We start from the raw sequence: 17,851 nt of genomic DNA, 5'->3' as shown, positions 1-17,851 counted from the left end.
GCTGGCCACCCTGCTAAGGGAAAGGGCTTGTCGTTTTTTGTTTGTTTTTAAATGACTCAGAAAAGATAATACTCTGCCTATCGAAAATAAAATGTCAAGGTCTAAGCGAAAAGCTTGCGAAATTCCAGACATGCCGTAGCCACCCTTGAAAATCTAGCATGTCTAAATCACAGAAAAAGCTGTCTCATTTCACACTCCAGGAATTTCAAAATGAGCACAGGCATCTACGCCGAGACCTTTCCAGATATTTCAATCAAAATGGAAAAATCTGAAAGGATTCTGAAAGCAGATACCACCAAATTTTGGGACAAATCTTGGTGTCTGAAAATCACTGCTTCCATGTTCCTAAGAAGCAACACGCAAACGACAGCCCGGAACTGCAGCAGTTCCAGGAGGAAGCGCATCTGTAGATGGCTTTGAAGATGAAAAGCGGAGTTAAGTGCCAAGCGCTACTGTCAACACGAGCTTTCTTCTATTTATATTCGCCCTGTCACCCGGGTCACTCTGCTAATAATACCTGACTAAGGACATCTCTTCCCCAGCCTCACCAGCCAACACACAGCCTTTCTAAGAAGAGACAAGCCCTGCCTCGTCCCATCGTCAAGCAAAACAAGTTCACTGTTCAGGGTAGAAGGTTCACCCTGCCATCTGCCATATGCTCAGAGCTTGATGCACCTTGACTAGGACAGCAATTTACTCACCATTTTTCAACCAGGCTCACACTGGTTTTCACTCAGAATAGACTGAAATCTGACAGAAATTGCTGCCCTGGCATAAGAAATGCTAATTGTTTTAATCAGATTCATGCCTCAATACTAGGAAATAAGATCTGCTGGGGATGATAGGCACTCGAGGAGGAAATGCCTCCTATTCACATGGTAACATTGTGTCTTCTAATTCCTGGTTTTCACTGTCACCTTGTAACCTCCCAGTCAAATAGCAGATATTGCCCAAGAGCAGGTGAACAAATCAGTTGTTCAAAAGTAGGCAAAATGACAAAAGCGAGAGGTTTCCATGTGAGTCGCCCAGGAGGAGAAGAAAGTCCAAGTGCACCGTCTTGAAAGTACGTCTCTTTACGCTTTATCGACAGATTATTTACTTACTATAAAGAAGTACGTCTCTTTACGCTTCATCGACAGATTATTTATTTACTATAAAGAAGTACGTCTCTCGACGCTTCATTGACAGATTATTTACTTACTATAAAGAAGTACGTCTCTCGACGCTTTATCGACAGATTATTTACTTACTATAAAGAAGTACGTCTCTCGACGCTTCATTGACAGATTATTTACTTACTATAAAGAAGTACGTCTCTCGACGCTTTATCGACAGATTATTTACTTACTATAAAGAAGTACGTCTCTCGACGCTTCATTGACAGATTATTTACTTACTATAAAGAAGTACGTCTCTCGACGCTTTATCGACAGATTATTTACTTACTATAAAGAAGTACGTCTCTCGACGCTTCATTGACAGATTATTTACTTACTATAAAGAAGTACGTCTCTCGACGCTTCGACAGATTATTTACTTACTATAAAGAAGTACGTCTCTCGACGCTTCATCGACAGATTATTTATTTACTATAAAGAAGTACGTCTCTCGACGCTTCATCGACAGATTATTTACTTACTATAAAGAAGTACGTCTCTCGACGCTTCATTGACAGATTATTTACTTACTATAAAGAAGTACGTCTCTCGACGCTTCATTGACAGATTATTTACTTACTATAAAGAAGTACGTCTCTCGACGCTTCATCGACAGATTATTTACTTACTATAAAGAAGTACGTCTCTCGACGCTTTATCGACAGATTATTTATTTACTATAAAGAAGGGTGAAGCTTTTGCAATACCCAAGTAAATACTGCTACACAACAGGTCTTTGCATCAAGGTATTTCTTGTACCAGAAATTCACACCTGAGCCACAAAGGCCATCCCCATGCTTACTTAGCTAAGCAGAAGACTGAATTCGGTCATAGGGCCTTTTTGTTTTTAATTTTTGGGGGTACATGGTGTAAATGGGGCTTTATTTAAAATGCAGGAGTTTTAGAATTAGCACAGCTGTAGTCACACTGGGTTCAAACCTGTTGGACAAACCCCACATACAGGATTTCCCTGTCCCTTATAGATATTAAAAGGAATAAATTAGAGCATCTCCCCCCCAAGTCTGTAACAAAGTTAAGTAAACCTTTTATTCTCCGACAGATTTGTGTGTTAATGCATATTCATCATTTTAAGTAGATCACGTGTTGTCCAAACAGTTACAAAACTCAAAAAGTGAAGAAACTTACAAGGAAGGTTTCTGTAAGCCAGGGACGTATGGATAATGCCTAATTAGGACCTGATTTTCCAGGTGGATTTTATGAATTGATCACTTCAAGCCAAACAAGTACAGAGCAATAATGCTTGAGAGGTGCCACAAAGTTCAAAACAACAAAAGAAGTTATCCTCCCACTATCAACCAAAATCCCAGTAATGAAGAGACGAAGAGTCCCAATGCCGTGGAGGTGTCAGCCTGCGGGAAACCCTCGCCTGTGGAGTCCTGCATTCTAGCTGGAGATTCCTACAACTGCTGTGCATAGATATATCCCATCTAGCATTTTTTTTTTTTTTGAGACAGTTTCACTGTCACCCAAGCTGGAGTGCAGTGACACGATTTTGGTTCACTGCAACCCCCCCATCCCCGGGTTCAAGCGATTCTCCTGCCTCAGCATCCTGAGTAGCTGGGATTACAGGCGCCCGCCACCAAACCCAGCTAATTTTCATACTTTTAGTAGAGACCAGGTTTCACCATGTTGGCCAGGCTGGTCTCAAACTCCAGACCTCAAGTGATCTGCCTGCCTCGGCCTCCCAGAGTGCTGGGATTACAGGTGTGAGTCACTGTGCCTGACCTATCCACCAAATTTTATAAATTATATCATTTAAGTGCATGAAGGAAGTTTACTAGTGTCCACCTGAAAATCATTATGCAAAGTAAATAAAAATACCCTCACTTCCTAAGGTCAGTAAAGAACTCGGAAAAATGTGCAGGACTCGGCAGGAAAGCTGCATCCATACAGTAACACCTTATCAGGCACCAGAATGTGCTCCTGGCCTTTAACTGCCCCAAGGAACACTCTCCTCAGCTGCAAAGGAAAGGGACTATCCTAGAAGCTTCCTTACTCTCATCTCCCACCCAAGCATGTCAGGGAATGTAGGCTTCCACTTTCCTTCCTCGTTAAAACCAAGAGGATGCAGGAGGAGAAGAGCATCCACTAGGATGGAACAGAGACTGAAAGAAGGGAACAGTCACCACGGTCTGAGCCAGATCACAAAAGCTTTCATGACAAAGGTAAATCTGAGCCAGGCCTGGAGGAAACTGTGATGTTTGAACAAGCGAGAGGAATGGCAGGTTCCCCCTGGCTAATGGGGAGGCAGGGTGAGCTCAGCCTCTCTGGTCCCAGAGCCTGCACTGGGAAACGGGCAAAAACCCAACAAATATGAAGTGGCCAGTTGACACGTGGCCCTGAGTGCCCAGCTGGCTATTCAAAGACCTAATCTCATCACTTGTGCAAGGCCACTGAGGTTTACAGTAGCAGAGGGAAGAACAGGGTCTTTATAGGTCTCTGGGAAGAGCACAGCACAGTTAAGTTAGTTTTGAAGGCAATGAATGACAAGGACCAAATCCCAAGCTTTGCCGTAAACACCGTCTGTTATTGTACGAGGGCCATGTCCTTCTCCAAGCGGCAGCATGGAGGGCTGCGATGGTATCTCTCATTCCAAGGTTGGCTATCTTTCAATAATCATCCCACGGAGAGTGGATGAGGGAGAAGGCAAGAAGAGAAAAACGCCAAGTTGCTCCGCAGCTGTCAGCTTCTATGAAGTTGATGGCATCCAGAGGTTGGCATCTACTCACCTAAAGGCAGGGGGCACAGGCTTGGCAGGAATTAGCTCCTCCAGGGCATCAGCCTCCCAGGCTCTTGAAACCTGTCAGTTTCAACAGGAAAGCCTGGCAGCTGCATTCTGCCGAACTTCTTTTCCTCTTTAATTAGCACGGGGACACGAGAATGCTTCTCAGAAGAGTTTGCCTGGCTTGGGGCCTCCTCTGCCGCCTCCTCCACTTGGTTAGAAAAGCTCTCTCCTTGGAAAGGCCCAAGGATCTCACCTGCCACAGAACAAACATCTCAAAAAGCATCCCCTCCAAAAAGTGCCAGGGTGGTGAGTCTCTCAAGCACACACCTTTTGACGCACTTGAGACCTTAAAAGCCTCCTTTTCATTGTGTCAGTGGGAAAATTAAAGCTGAGGTTGCAAGTGAGATGAAAGACCGAATGTGCAGGATACAGACTGCACCTCTAACCAAGACATTCATGTTGACTGTCTCTAAGTAAATAGATCCAGGCCAAAGCACACGCCAGGATTCAACCCACAGCTTCCAGCACACAGCCGAGCCAGAGGAGTGATCTTACACCTCCTGTTTGTTTATAAATATAATAATATGTATTCCTAAAGAACAACTATGATTAAAGCATCTCCCCAGGCAGACAAAGTTTAACTTAGGGAGTTACAACCAACAATGAAAGTAATTGACAAAAGCAGGAGGCTGCCTGGAAAGTAAAAGTTGCCCTCTGACCTCCTCATGCATATTCATGACCTCTGGCCTCTGGTTCAGACATGCGCAGAGTGATGGGCTCAGGACCAAACCTGACCTTCTTCCCCAAAACCTCCTTCCAAAGCCTCCTCTTTTCCCCCTTCTCTGTCCTTAGAAAGGTGAACTTTGTCTCTTCCTGCAGGTACAAATGCAAACACCACCATAATCCAACCTAAATTTTGGCAGCGTGCTTTTCGTTCTATGCCCTTGACTTTTTCTGTGGCTATCTCCACTGCACGCCATTCCATGGGACATTTCTCCAGCGTTCCACAGAAGCCATGCATCTCATTCCTATGGAAGACCAACTGTGGGCTATTTACTACACATGTCTGCCTTTAATTGAAGAACTGTAACCTAAGCCACGTACCAATTGGTACCATTTATATCCCGTGACAGATACAATGCAGCCAGAAGACAGGAAGCTCTCGCATTGCCAGGCCAGGGAGTCCTGCTGTTTAGCACACAGGCAAGATGATCTGTACTGAGTGTGTAACAGTAAAAAAGAACAGACCAAGCCCACCTGGAAAGAAATGTCTTTTCCAGTCTGGAGACGGGATAGAAGAAAAATGCCTGCACACACAAATGCTGCCTCTGCAGTTGTGAAGTGTGTACCTTGTAAAAGGGTCAGAGAGCCTTTTCTCTAATAAAAAAGATAGTACATTTGTCATAAAGCTGAAAGCTTAACTAAACATGTCTTTCACCTTTTAAAGCAGGTTTCTAAACTATATTTGTGCCTCGCAAATATTCTATTCTGCCATCCATCGCAGGAAAAATCAAATATAGAGGAGGGTGAAGATGAAAGGGATTAGCTGGGGTCACACCCAAAAGCCTTGAACCAGAAATGCGGTTTCTGAATTCCCAGGACTTGGTTCACCCTAAGCATCAAACTGCGGTTTATTTATAATATCCCATATTTCGTGCACTTTCTAAAAATAATGCCAACTGTGAAAATTCAGCCACTTCAATTTGGAAAAAATTGACTTTTTCCCTGGTGTGTTAAAAGAGATGCAGTTAATTTCCACCAATATTGAGCAAGGGCCGTTGATTCTCCACGTTCATAGTCCCAGGCCAACAGTACCAGGAGGGTAGTATACCACCAGCTGGCAAGACCACGGAGGGACGAGACCATGTGTACCTGGGACTCACAAAAAAAGCAAGTGTCTGTCCTCAGTTTTCTATATGAAGAGGAAATCATCCAATAAAAGACCCAAAACTGAAATTCACTCTAAAAGACTGCCCTCATCAATGGCCAACACCACTTAGAAGGGAAAATTCGAGCTCTTCCCCGAGCTTTCAATAGTGCCTTTTTCAGTTCTACCAACAAGTTTAATTTAAAACATATCCTTTCCTACATTTAGGGGGAGAAAACTGATTTATATTAAAACCAATTATTTTCTAATCAAGATGAAATTTCAGAATTCAACACTTTTCAAATCTTATTCCTACAACAATAAAGAACATTGTGTCCTAACTGAGCATCTGCACTTATACATTTAGAAACAGTCATGTAAGCTTCATTGAAAAGCTCTGCTCTCCCACAACCATCTGAACTAAATCCAAAAAGAAAAAAAATGATCTAGTCTTACTCCATTTCAGACTTAACTACTAAACACAAACCCTATTAGAATGACCCTCTGTAGCCTCTCCAAAGACCCCATTTCCTTTTCAATAAAGTAAATTTAACAGCCCCCACCTATAAAAATTAAATAGCGAATGGTTTAAAGTGCTAGGCAAGACCAGGCATGGTGGCTTACGCCTGTAATCCCAGCACTTTGGGAGGCTGAGGTTGGAGAATCACCTGAGGTCAGGAGTTCGAGACCAGCCTGACCAACACGGTGAAACCCCATCTCCACTAAAACCATAAAGTCAACCAGGCGTGGTGGCACGTGCCTGTAGTCTCAGCTACTTGGGAGGCTGAGGTAGGAAAATCACTTGAACCCAGGAGGGAGAGGTTGCAACAAGCAGAGATCACACCACTATACTCCAGCCTGGGTGGCAGAGGGAAACTCTGTCTCAAAGTAAATAAATAAATAAGTGCTAGGCAAGTGTCTCACATACAGTAGTAAGCAAGCAAGAGACAGCAGTTACAATCTTAACACAACGTGTAAAAGTGGGATTCCGAATCCAGCTCTCTCTCCTGCTGGCTGGCGTTCTGGGCAACTAACTCAAGCTCTCTAAAGCCTGTCTCCTCTGTAAAATGAGGATGACAAAACTCTCCTAAAACAGATGAAATATAAATATAAAGCCATAAGAAGAGTCACTGGCCAATAGCAGATATTTAACTAAGCAGATTTTTTTTTTTTTTTTTTTTTTTTGAGACAGAGTTTTGCTGTTGTTGCCCAGCCTGGAGTGCAATGGTACAATCTTGGCTCACCACAACCTCCACTTCCCGGATTCAAGAGACTCTCCTGCATCAGCCTCCCCAGTAGCTGGGATTACAGGCATGCACCATCATGCCTGGCTAATTTTGTGTTCTTAGTAGAGACGGGGTTTCTCCATGTTGGTCAGGCTGGTCTCAAACTTCCGACCTCAGGTGACCCACCCACCTAGGCCTCCCAAAGCAGCTGGAATTACAAGTCGTGTGAGCCATTTTTAAAAGTATTTGAAGGACTGGATTGGAATGCTACTAACACAAAGAAATGATGCATGCTTGAGGTAATGGATAGCACAGTGACCCTGATTTGATCATTCCACACTGTATGCTTATATCAAAATATCACATGTGCCCCGTACATACGTACCATTAGTATGTATCCATAAAAGTTTTTTTAAATATATATTTTTTAAGTGAAGAATATTTGGAGGAAACAGTTAACTTTACAGCAGATTAATTCACAATCCATTCATTGCTCTATCTCTAGACCTACAATCCAAAAGTCCCATTCCTTATAAGCACTCATTTAAGTTATATTTAAAAACGATACTTCATAGGAAGTTGCAGATAGAATTTCAAACTCTTGTATCATATCTTAAAGTGACTCCGTTCATATATTAGTGTTGATCGAAATGGAGGGGGAAAAAAAACAGCTTGCCAAACTTGGCAGAAAGCAAGGAAGGCAAACCTTAATATCTGTAAGGTATCTTTTTCTTGGCCAATAAAACTTCAAGGAAAAATTCACAAGATGAAAATCTGCCCCTTCTCCCCCGTGTCCCACACCTCCACATACTTCTTGTCTAATCACAGTTGCTAACGTTATTTGTCCTACTTCGCAGAAGTCACCAAATGCTTTAGCAAGCCCAAACGTGTCATTTTTTTCAGAAAACCAGAAAGGAATGAAACAGAAAAGCACAATGGATTCTTTCTTTAATCAACGTCAGCGACACCTATGTCATGACATGAACGGAAGCCTGTGGGTGTCATCTCATCAATAACATGAGGGACGCTAACCATCAGCGTACGGTGGATGTATTATCGCTTTGGCTTTTTAAAATTTACTACAGGCCGACCAGATGGGCAGCTAAGTTAAGGTGGCATCTTCTCTTTCCTTTTTTTTTTTTTTCTTTGTTTTCTGTTTTAATGGGTATAATTTAATGTAAATCCCTGGAAGAGGTCTTCGAGGACACCTACCAGATTGTGAGTGGTTACCTCTGCAGGGGACATGGAAGTGTAGTCCCAGGTGACTCACCTTCTGTGCCCTCTTGTAAGTTTTAGAAAGAAAAGATGCTCATGTCAAATTATATACTTAAAAATTAATTTTAAAATAATATATGTGACAAGGTGGCTCATGCCTGTAAACCTAGCACTTTGGGAGGCCAAGACAGGCGGATGGCTTAAGACCAGGAGTTTGAGACCATACTGGGTGACATGGTGAAACCCCATCTCTACTGAAAAATTTTAAAAAGTAGCCGAGCGTGGTGGTGCATACCTGTAGTCCCAGCTACTCGGGAAGCTGAGGTGGGGGAATCACCTGAGCCCAGGAGGTAGAGGCTGCAGTGAGCCAAGATTAAGGGTGGCATCTTTTCATCAGCACCGTGATGAGCTAATCGTGCAAAACCAATCCCGAAGGACTTTACTTGGAAACCTTACACGAACCATGTGATACATTCTTTCTTACACTGAAAGTCCTTACACGAGCCACGTGACACATTCTTTCTTACACTGAAAGTCCTTACACGAATCACGTGACACATTCTTTCTTACACTGAAAGTCCTTACACGAACCACGTGACATTCTTTCTTACACTGAAAGTCCTTACATGAATCACGTGACACATTCTTTCTTATACTGAAAGTTCTAAGCAGACTATCTTCCCTTCCTTACAACATAGTCTTGTTTACACTTGACTTAAACACAGCCAACACTTGTTTTCTCTTAGGAACAAGAAGAATATTTTTCTTAGGAACTGTCCCAGAAACTTTTAGTCTAACAAACAGAGGAAATACTGCCCAGCGGCCACACGTAAAGCCTAGGAATGGAAAACCTTGAACTTCAGAGTGGACGCTTTCACTCACTCGCTGGCTACCAGAAGGCTGCAGTCACCATCTACATCATAAACATGGCCCATGAGGTCCAGGCACCCCTCATCTGGAATCGTGGGGGTACGCTGTGCTCTCTGGAAGAGTCTCTTTGAGTCCTGGAAATTATTAGAACAAGATGACGTCAGGTGTTTCTTCATGGCTTGTATTCAAAGGCAAGCTGCTACCACCCAGCCCATACCTTTATGGAGTTAGTGGGAAGGCCACATATATATAAGCCTCCATATTCCTATCCCTCACCTTTTCCAGAACACAGATAAAAACATGACCCCTGCGGAGCTTACCTCACTTTACAACAGCACTTTACTCTGCAAGAGGGAACCTCAGCTCACCTGCTGCTTCACAAGCATGACTGCATATGGATGCCACCTGAGGCCAGTCATGTTTTCACCATCCTTTGGAGGGGCATGAGTCTGAAAGATGAAGGTCTAGGGACTATCTGCATAGATGTACCGAACTGCAGATGTATTCTCCCCAGATAGAAGCGCAGAGATCTTTCAATGAAATTCCAGGCCAGCACCTTTATTTCGTAGATAAGGAGGTTGAGGCTGAGAAAGATGACTCGCTTGTCTCATATCCCACAGCTGAAGAGAACCATCTCCACCTAGAGACTAGGCCTGATCCCCACCCCCTCGCCATCAGGAATCTTCCTTACCAGCTAGTGTTGACAGATCCTGGATTACCAAACTGAATACACACATTGACTTCCTGGTTTGTTGTGACAGTATAATTTCCCTACATTTTGTTTTATTTGTAGAATGGGGGCAATAAGTTGCTGCTGAGGCAACACAGACTTAAGAATGGTTAGAAAAACGGCAAAATGCATCCTGGATTACAGATCCCAATGTCATTTTGATACAAACACCTTTATGAGTTCTTACTTTAGAGCAGGGTAAAAATTCCTTCTGACCACTGCACTGTTCCATGAACCTCAAAAATTCAAAGTAAGAAAACAGAAAGAGAGAAATGTCCAAAGCTAGTATACTAGAACTATGGAACTGTAGGTCACTCAAATCCCACAGTGAACTAGTTTTGTTCAAATTATTAAAAAAAGAAGAAGAAGAAGACGAAAACTGATAATCTGACAAAAAAAAACGTTTAGGCATAAGTATGGGGCCTGGAGAGGGTGAATATCCTTTATGGACTTCTCAGATCCCAAAAGCATCCGATATTAATTCATGGAGCCTCATTTTCTTACTGCTCAAAGCAATGCTTCCCTCACTCAGTATTTCTTCTCAGATTTGGGAGTCTTTTTGTGGGCAGTGGTGGAAAAAAATGCCACCTTAGCTAGAGTGGGCAACAATGGAAAAATGGATAAATGTCTAGCATTCCCAGGAAAGCTTTATGATGAACACAAAACAGGGAAGAGTCAGGAGCCTTTTCCGGCTTTTTTAAGTCAAGAATCGTGAAGCCAGTTATTTATAACAAGCAACGCTAAAAAACATTAGTCTATAATATGTGCAAGAACACAGGAAGAGGACATTCTCTGCGATGCATTACTCCCATGATTACTGAAGCGCGTCTGCCAGCAGGACGGGCTGCCTGAGGTTCAGGATGGGCAGATCCCAATGGGAAATGGGAAACAGTTCCCACCTCAGCAGGCCTCTGCTGGCACTTCTAGAGAAACACACATCAAAACACAATGGTTGACCACTCTCTTCTCCAGGATGGGGTCTGCGAGACCCCCTGCTACTGGGAGTGTTCTACACTGGCCCAGGAATGGGTCCTGCAAACAGTAAACTCTTCGGTGGGCACCTAGAGGGTTGGCAGGAGGGCAGCGGGGGGAGGGGGAGGTGCGTGGGTATCTCCCACTCTCTTGCAGGCAAGCAGCTTGGTCCCACCAAGAGCAAAGATAAGATCTGAGACAATATTTATTTACGGAAGGGAGAAAGCAGAGTGTGTGCAAATTTAATGCTTAGTAGGGAAAAAGTAGCAGACCTCCTATCTCCAGGGAGGGCCTAGCGAACAATTCCTTCTGAGCAACAAGGCCTGTTCCCTCCCCCACTCCCCTTACTGCTCAACTCCCTCCCCACCCCCAACAGCCTCCCCAGGAAACAAGGCCACAGTTAAGTGTGTTTTCGCCTTTTCTCCGATCTGGTGGAAGCTGGGACCATTCCCTTGGTGTAGACACGCCAGGGGTCTCCCGATTCCCTTCTCTACAGTGCAAGGGTGGAGGGGCACGGAGAGTGGAGGGTAGCGGCAGCCCAGCCGGATTCTAGACTGGTCGGCCTCGGATCCGCCGCGGCTGCACGGAAGGAGCCCTCAGGACGTGGCCGGGGGGCGCGCAGAGCCCGGGAACCCCAAACCCGGCTCTGGGCGGCAAGGTCCAGGGAGGCAAACCGGGGAACGCTGGTGTGGGCAAGAAGTCAGGCGCCTGATAGATCGTCAGGGGCCTGAGCATCGCCTTGCCTTCTCGGAATCCCGCCCAACTCTAAAAGCCCAAAGATCCTGAAAATTCCGAAAGCGAAACTGCGATCTGGTCTCTAGAAGTTTGGGAACGGTCTCCCCGGCTTTCCGGCGTCGTCCGGGATTCTCTGACACTGCAAACGCCATCAAGCAGAAGCACCGGGGTCCATGGCCCTCGCCTCGCAGGGTCCCCATCCGCGTCCCCGGAACTCCCTCCGGCTTTTCGTGCATCCAGGTCCCCCGCCCCCGCTGCGCCCCAAGCCCCTGGGTGCCAGGGCAGGGGTCGGCCGGGCTCCTGTGGCGTCTCAGCTCCTCCCTCCTCCCTTCCAGAAGGAAAAACTTGGGCCCTGCGAGAATCCTGTGGAATCTTCTTTGTAATCAACTGTACATCCGCTTCCACCGCACTGCCGGGTGCAAAATCGCGGGTTTCGGGGCTTTGAAGTAAATTGTGCGCTTGTCAGCGGCGACGTCAGGAGGGCGAGGGGAGGGGTTCGCGGCTGAAACTGCAGCTTCCCAACACAGAGCCATTTTAAGCTGCTCCCCACCTCGCGTGGCCCACGGGAAAGCTGGCACCGGGAGGGCGCGCCCAAGCGCAGGCTGAAGGAGCCAGGGTCCTGGCCAGCAGGTCGCCATCTCTCAGTCCAGCCGCCTAGGTGGGAGGGGTAACCAGCCGGGGTCTCCAAGCCAGTGCCGCTTACCCCCAACCCCCACCCACCAACAGCGTGGCGTCCGAGTGACCCTGTCCAGCCTCGCTCTGCGCTCCTGCAAACCACATTGCTGCGCTAACTACAGACCTGGTCAACACATCTTTGTACCCCTGTCATTTAAAAATGCCTCCCGGCACTTGCTACTACAGGGTCGGGTTTGCGTGCCCCGAGAAGGTCCCCCCGCCTGCCCTCGCCAGCCCCAGGGACGGTGCGCGGTCCCCGCGTGGCACCCATCCCCGAGGTCCCTGGGGCAGACACCACCGCGGGACCTCTGTTCAGCAGCCGCGTCCTGGCCACGGGCGACCCCTGTCGGGAACCCCTGTTCCCAGCTAAACTGCGTTCCCGCAATCCGGTGGCTCTCACCCGAGCTCGTGTTTGCTGGCTTTCCCTCCTGCTCTGCCTGACCCCAATTTTGTCTCCAAACTCCACTCCCAAATCGTCCCCTCCCTTCAACGCCGACCTTTTCCCTGCACTTCGCCGCCCACTCACATCCCCAGGCGATCCCCCGACCTCCGTGCCCGACTAGACGAGACGTCCCTCTCCGAAGCGCCGAGAGGGTTCCTAAGCAGAGCCAGGGACGATTTCTTCCCAAAACGCTGTCCCCATCCCCCACATTCCCTAGAGTGCGAAACCCAAAAGTAAGGAGAGCAACACTCGCCTCCACCCTACATGCGGGTCTGCGGAGTTCCGCCGCTCCCGCCCTTCTGCCCCACCCCCCACCCTACCAGCACCACCACCACCACCACTTGGGTCTTCAATCCTCGGTCCTGGTCCCCCATCTCCCACCCCAGCACCGCGTGGAGGAAGCAGGAGCACACCAGGAAGTGCAGCGCGCCCCCTGCACACACGAAATCCCGCTGGCTTCTGCAGCCCGATTGCACCCGATACCCGGGACAGTTAGTCCTTTTAATAAGCACCTTCTCGCCCCACCTACTCGGGGATCTACACGCGCAAGATCCAGCACACACAAGGCGAGAGCTACCTCGTCTCCGAGAAAGCCAAAATAAATCATTCCCTCTGCCCTCATGTATTTCGCACCACGTGTCCGCAGTTTGTCACGTCAAATCATGGCAGGGTCTGGTTCCAAGACGCACACACACATTCGGGGCGGTTGTCTTTGACACACACACACCCTCAAAACAACTGCGCACACACAGGCCTGCACAGGAATCCACAGGCACGAACGGCAGTTGCATTTCGGTGCCCTTGTCCGGCACCTCTCCATCCCTTTCCTCCCTAGCAATGTACTTGACAAACAGACTCCAACCACCGGGAAAAAAAACCGGGCGGCCCATTCCTTCTCTGTTTTCCCACTTAATTCGCTAAAGCGCTTCCTGGGGTAGCCAAAGAGAGTCGAAACTAAGGGGTGGAAACTTCAGCTGGGTTTTTTCTCACCTCAAAACCTTTATTTTCAGTTTTTAAAAGCCACCTCAGCCCGCCATATTGAAACTGGCACAGTGTCTAAAGACTCCTTCCCCGCAGTTGTGGCGCTTCCAAGAAAACACGAGTACGGATTGGGCTCTGGACCGGCGTCCGGCCACCAAGAATCAGCCACTTCCCACCCCCCAGGATCCCCCAGCTCCGGCCAGCCCCTCCCACCTCCCCGAGTCAAAATCAATTAATACATCTAGCAGTTCCTACAGTTGCATTTTGGCGGATTTCTGCAACACACACACACACACATGCACATACACACGCTCGCATATTTAAAAAATTAACTCCAGAGCCGGCTCAAGTGAGAAATTTTGAAAGGGGGTCGGATAAGAGGAGACAACCGGAAAGCACCCAAGTGACAGGATATCACTTTAAAGAAAAAAAAAAAAATGAACAAAAAGACCATCCTCGCTGGAGCACGCTCCGAAACTACTACTGCCCTTTCATTTCAGTTGCTCGGGCAAATGTTTCCAAGGGGGCCATTCCGAATGTCTGCACGACGTGTTGTTACCCCCAGCCGGTCTTCGATCCCCTATCCCCACCATCTTTTTCTCCCACCCAAACCAAAAGAAAGGGGAGACCCCAGCACGGAGGAGACGCGGCAGCGCGGGGTAGGTAGCCGCGGCGGCTGCGTGGCTAAAATGAGCGCAGAAACGAGGAGGGTGGGCGGCGGGAGGCGACAGGCTGCGCCCAGGGGAGGAGGACACTTTGCAACTCCGGACCGACTCCCGCAAGGCCCGGCTCTTCCGAGGCGAAGGGGACCCGTGAAGCAAAAATGACAACCTGGAGCGCACAGAGGAGTTTGAGGCTTCGCTGAAGTGCCGCCGCTTTCTCCTCCTGCCCTTCTCTTTCGCTCCCCGGCACCGTCCCCGGCCTTCCCCCACCCCCCACCTCCAACCCCTGCTCGCTTGGGCTTCCCTTTTTTTTTTTTTTTTTTTTTTTTCTTGGCTGGAAAAAGCCCCTGCCCAGCGCACTCAACCTGCGGGCCGGAGGGCTGCTCGCGGGCCAGGCTGGGCGCCGGGACACTGGCCGGCGCCGCGTCCTACCTGCTGAAGTGCGTCCTGCCCTCGGCGTGGACCCAGGCCCCGGGCGCTGCCCGGGAGGGCGCCGGCCTCGCTCGCTCGCTTGCCCGCCCTTGCCCGCTCGCTCCCCGCCCGCCGCCTCCCTCGCGCGCCCGCTCCGGTCCTCCGGCTCCCACTACAGCCTCATTCCAATATGGCATCCTCTCTGTGCGCATGCTCCGCGCTCTTTTTTCTCTTCTAAGATTGTGTGTGCGCGCGCGTGTGTGTGTGCGCGTGTGTGTGTGCGCGTGTGTGTGCGCGCGCGGGCGTGCAGCGAACTCCTTCAACGACCTTTTCCAGCGCTTGCAAAATTTCTTACGCCAATTAGCCTGGGAGACTTGCTCGGCTCCTTCCTCCTCCCGCGCCGCGCCGCCCCCCGGGGAAAAGGCAGGCGGGCACCCTCGAACCCCGGCACCGTCCACGCCCACGCCTCCCCCTCTCCGCCGCGCTCCCCTTCCTCCTTTCTGTGAGCTCCCTCCATACTCGATCTCAGAAAGTTTCCCTCGCGGGCGTTTCCGCACAGTCCTCCGCAAGGACAACTGGGCAAACTCCGCGCTTCCCTGGCGGCGGTTCGTGCGCTGGGTTTCCAATGGCTCAGCCGACCGAGGGCACAAACTTGCGCTTCATCCGCCGGGGATCGCTGGGGGCGGAGAGAAATACAACCCTCCCCCTCCCCGAGCAACCTCGGCCCCGTCAGCCCCACCCCACCCTGAGTTTAAATAGAGCCCTTTCGTGGAGCTGGGAACACGTCCAGGCCCCTCGGGGAGGGCGGGAGGGGCCCAGGAGAGCTTTTCCAGGGAAATGTACCCCGAGGGGCAGGAAATGAAGTTGGGGCTGCCCCGGCTAGCTGCCAGGTCGCCAAGCTCGCCACGGCGTCTCGGGGGGCACCTGGCTAGTCCGGTTCTCAGGGAAAAGAGGGAAAAGAGGGCGGGAAAAGAATCGTCGCTCGCGTCCTGGTGAAACGTGGCCCCGGCGGTCCGTTGGAGAGCTCCGGCGGCCGGGAGCCCCGGGCTGGGCTGGGCGTCTGCGGAGCCCACGGGCACCTTGTCCGGGGCGCCGGGGGAGGAATGCGGAGTTCCTAGGGCCTTAAGTGCAGTGGCCGCGCGGAGCCCGAACGAAACGTCCTCAGTGCGGAAGAGCCAGAGACGCCCTCGTAGGCAAGACCGAGAGCCTGCGAAGAAGGCTGCGCCCTTAACTAGGGGGCCGCGAGGACATGCGGCTGTGGGCCTGCGTTGTGTGTTTCTGCGAAATCGCGAATGGACATATCCGCTCAGGGTTCTTACGGTTGTCACGGGGGTGAAATTCCCCAGTGCCCCCATTCTGTGTCTGCGAACCCCTCTCACAGTCCCCCTCCCAGGGAGCCAAGGGGTCCTCCAGGTTCCCGTAGGCTGGCAGCTCCACCCGCCCTCCCTCGCCCTGCACCGAGGCCAGGTAACCGAGGACAGGTGACTGCTCGGAAGGGCTGGGGGCCGGCCATGGAGAGAGGGGACCGGGGCTGACCACGCACGGCACGGGCAGGGGTCCTCAGCGGGCCCTCTCCGGACGGCGGGGCCCGAGCTGATCTAAAGAAATAGAGGGACGTGCCGGGAAGCCGCGCTCGCCCCGCCGCGACCCTGGAGGGCGCCCCTCCACCCAAAGGATCCCCCAAGCCGAGAGATCCGAGAGATCCCGGGCGGGCGTCGGCGGCCGCCAGTATGGGGAAATCCTGCCTCCTTACACCCTGGAGAACGCCTGGCGACGACGGAGGCGCCTTCCACCGGCCTGCCACTCTAAGTGACACAGGAGCCACGTGAGACCCAGAAGGGTCCAGCGACTCGTCGCGCGGCACACTTTAAACTCTAGCCCGAGTCTGCGGCCCCGCCAGCTCTCCAGTCCCCAGCCGTTGGGGAGGCCACGCTGGAGCCCCGGGCTCTTCTTCCTGTGGGTCACATAAAGCGGAGATTCCTCAAACCAACAGAACCGGGCACAATAACCCTCTCGCCCGCACCCCGCCGCCTCCCCCGTGAGCCCCGAGGCGGCTCCAGGTGGAACCTGCTGGAGGGACCGTGGCGTCCAGGAATCTGGAGTGTGGGCTCCGGACACTCTGCACCGTTCTGGCCCCGGGTCTCAACACCCCAGTCACCTCTTCTAGCTCCTTCGCTACACAGCGGGGCCGGTGGGGAGGGAGGGGCCGGGAGGGGGTCCCCACCCTGAGCACTGCTGAAGCGCAGACAGGGCGCGCCGCTGCAGGAACGGCCTGGAGTGCGAACCCCCTCCCGAGAGCCTCCTGCTCGGGGCCCGCCCTGCGCCCACCCAGTGGCCCCGCCGGGCGACAGCGACCGGGCCCTCCCTCGTGCGTCCCAGACCGCGCGGCCTCGCTCAGCTCCCGGAAGCCGACACGCGCTTGCCCCCGTGCCAGCGCGAGGCTTACCCGAGGCGTGGGGTCGGGGGAGTGAGGGGAAAACGCGTTTTCCTTCTGCACAAGTCGTGGAGACGCGAGCTACAGCCAGTCACCTCGCTCTCTGCAGGCTTGTTTACCAGTTTTAAATCATTATTATGCAGGAAACATTGTTTCATCCAAATAAAAGCAAATGCAAAAAATCACCTGATCCCAAACGGTATATGACTGTGGATTCATTATCGTACCTTATTACTCCGAAGTTGAATTTTTTAAATGTTTTGGGTACTCAGACCCCGTATAACTTTGCTCCTGGGATCACAAAATGGTGATTTGGCGGGGGGGGGGGGGGGGGGTACCTATCCTGATTAAGAAATAAAATCATCAGGAAGTCGCAGCGCACAATGGTGGCTCTGTTATTGTAAAAAAAAAAAAAAAAAAAAAAAAAAAAAAAACACACACACAAATCTCCCTCCTACTCTCGTGTTGCTTTTCGCACGTGATTTTTTGAAGATTCCTTGATTTTCTTTTCTGCTACCGACCTCCATTCTCTTTTATCCAAGGGCACCAATGAGGCAAATGAAAATTGGTTACGAGATTCCCTGAGGCAATTAAAGTGGCCCCTTCATCCCACTTCAATACTTTTCAACTTTCGTTTTTATTTCAGAACGAGACACTTTAGGGATATGGGTACCCAGATGTAGGTTGCACCCTTAATCAATTAAAGATTGGGGGAAAAAATTCCACAT

At 50.0% G+C, this 17,851-nt stretch overlaps 1 protein-coding gene across 6 annotated transcripts in view; it reads right to left on the bottom strand.

The window, feature by feature from the left end:
* Positions 1-17,243, bottom strand: part of SFMBT2 (Scm like with four mbt domains 2) — a 264,676-nt gene extending 247,433 nt beyond the window's left edge. For 3 of the 6 annotated variants that reach the window (XM_035306699.3, XM_054258423.2, XM_035306703.3), the window contains exon 1: positions 14,711-14,890. The gene's annotated coding sequence lies outside the window, so the exon portion shown is untranslated. Of the gene's footprint in view, positions 1-14,710; positions 14,891-15,044; positions 15,104-15,208; positions 15,355-17,135 lie in introns of those variants that run through there. The other 3 variants (XM_035306701.3, XM_035306700.3, XM_035306702.3) reach the window with 3 other exon arrangements.
* Positions 17,244-17,851: the final 608 nt, after the last annotated feature.

Source organism: Callithrix jacchus, chromosome 7 (genome assembly GCF_049354715.1).
Source record: "Callithrix jacchus isolate 240 chromosome 7, calJac240_pri, whole genome shotgun sequence".
Taxonomy (NCBI): Eukaryota; Metazoa; Chordata; class Mammalia; order Primates; family Cebidae; genus Callithrix; species Callithrix jacchus.
Note: the sequence above shows the minus strand (reverse complement) of the source record. Positions and strands in the feature narration are given on the sequence as shown.